Source organism: Pan paniscus, chromosome 11, assembly GCF_029289425.2.
Source record: "Pan paniscus chromosome 11, NHGRI_mPanPan1-v2.0_pri, whole genome shotgun sequence".
In the NCBI taxonomy this organism is placed as follows: Eukaryota; Metazoa; Chordata; class Mammalia; order Primates; family Hominidae; genus Pan; species Pan paniscus.
Window position 1 is genome coordinate 52,984,303 of NC_073260.2, and position 2,436 is coordinate 52,986,738.

A 2,436-nucleotide genomic window follows, 5' to 3' on the forward strand; every position below is an offset into this window, starting at 1 on the left:
ACTCTAGTTTTTTAGGTTTGTAAAAAGATGTAGCGCTGTATGTACTCTTTTTGTTTCTAGTGTTATTTTACAGATTATTTTTTACCTTTTATCTTAAAATAAGTTCAGGCCAGGTGCAGTGGCTCACACCTGTAACCCCAGCACTTTGGGAGGCCAAGGCTGGCAGATCACTTGAGGTCAGGAGTTCAAGACCAGCCTCGCCAACATGGTGAAACCCTGTCTCTACTAAAAGTACAAAAATTAGCCAGGCATCACTTCTCAGCCTTTTGGCTAAGATCGAGTGTAGTATCTGTTCTTATCAGTTTAATATCTGATACATTCTCTATCTGAGGACAATATATTAAATGGATTTTTGGAAATAGGAGATGGAATAGGAGCTTACCCCATCCACTCCATGCATTGACCTGGTATTGCAGTACTTCCAGGAATGGTGTACCAAAAAAAAAAAAAAAAAAATTAGCCAGGCGTAGTGGTGTGTGCCTGTAATCCCAGCTACTTGGGAGGCTAAGACAGGAGAATCACTTGAACCCAGGAAGCAGAGGTTGCAGTGAGCCGAGATCTCACCACTGCACTCCAGCCTGGGCAACAGAGTGAGACTCCATCTCAAAAAAAAAAAAAAAAAATGAAAATAAAATAAGTTCAAACTTACAGAAAAGTTGCAAGGATAATATAAACAACTCTATAATAGCTTTACTACAATATACAATTATAATATATGGTAATATAACATAATATAGTATTATATGTAATATAAATATATTAATTATATGAATAGATAATATATATTATTCTACAAATCATTTGAAAATAGGTTACATATATCTTACTTTTTTACTCCTTAATATATCCATGTGTATTTCCTAAGAATGAGGCAATGCTTATATAACCACAAATGAGGAAATGTAATATAGATACCATACTTGTATCTTATATATAGTCCATGTTTAAGTTTTGTCAATTGTCACAATAATACTTTTTATAGAAATTTTTTCAAGGACGTAATCTGGTCCAGAATCACATATTATGTTCAATTGTTGCGTCTCTTCAGTCTTCTTTAATCTGAAACATTTCTCCAGCCTTTTTGTGACATTAACATTGTGAATTTCAGGAGTTTTAACATGTCGGTGACTGGTATTTTATTAATGTACCTCAATTTATGTTCTCCTGATGTTCCCTTTTGATGGAAATCAGGTTGTGCATTTTGGGCAGAAATATCACAGAAGTGGTGCTATGTTCTTCTTAGGAAATCACATTCAGAGGCCCCTTGTTGGTGATATTAGCTTTGACCTCTTGGTTACAGTGCTACCTCGTGTCTCCAGATTGTAGGTTTGCATATGTTCTTGGGGGAATTACTATTTCACTTAATATTACATTGCTAAGATTTATCCATATTGTTACATGTCACCTGTCTCCCTTAAGCATTCTCTCACACACACACACACACACACACACACACATAAATTTTCTCATCTTTTTCTTTTTCTTTTTTTTCCTTCTTATCATGTTGCTATAGTTCACATATTTGACCCCATCGAGTGTCATGTTGAAATTTGATCCTTAGTGTTGGAGGTGGGGCCTGGTGGGAGGTGTCTGGATGATGGGAACGGATCCCTCATGAACGGCTTGTTGCCATCCTCATAGTAGTGAGTTCTCACTTTATTAGTCCCCACAAGTACTGATTGTTGAAGACAGCTGGCACCATGCTTCTTGTAGAGCCTGCAGAACCGTGAGCCAAATAAGCATCTTTTCTTTATAAATTACCCACCCTCAGGTATTCCTTTGTAGCAACACAAAATGAACTGAGACACATGTCTTTCATTTTCCAGCCACATTTTTTACTCAAAATCAATTTTGGGAGGATACAACTCCTAGCTAAATTATGTACTTTCTCTTATTCAATTTCTACAGACTAGGCCAGGCGCAGTGGCTCACGCCTGTACTCCCAGCACTTTGGGAGGCTGAGACAGGTGGATCACCTGAGGTCAGGAGTACAAGACCAGCCTGGCCAATATGGCAAAATCCTGTCTCTACTAAAAATCCAAAAAAAAAAAAAATTATCCAGGCGTGGTGGTGCATGCCTGTAATCCCAGCTACTCAGGAGGTTGAGGCAGGAGAATCACTTGAACCCGGGAGGTGGAGGTTGCAGTGAGCCAAGATTACACCACTACACTCCAGCCTGGGCAACAGAGCGAGACTCCATCTCAAAGAAAAAAAAAATTCTACAGACTAAATCTCCAAAGATTGATATATAATGTACCAAGAATACGTGTTGCTATGAAAATAGGTGGCCTAACAAAAAAGCAGGTATCAAAGAGATCAAAAAGGGATCCTTCACCCTTTACTCACCCAAGCTGTCAGCATTTATTTACTGAGTAACTATTATGTTCCTAGCACCTCACTTGGCTAGATCAGAGCATGATAAAGAACAAAACTACA

The 2,436-nt window shown here is 38.1% G+C and overlaps 1 non-coding gene across 1 annotated transcript; it reads left to right on the forward strand.

Annotated features, from left to right (window-relative positions):
* Nucleotides 1-250: 250 nt before the first annotated feature.
* Nucleotides 251-441, forward strand: LOC117974442 (U2 spliceosomal RNA). The gene has a single exon (XR_004664473.1). It is a non-coding gene; the product is annotated as a U2 spliceosomal RNA (small nuclear RNA).
* The last annotated feature ends 1,995 nt before the right edge of the window (nucleotides 442-2,436 follow it).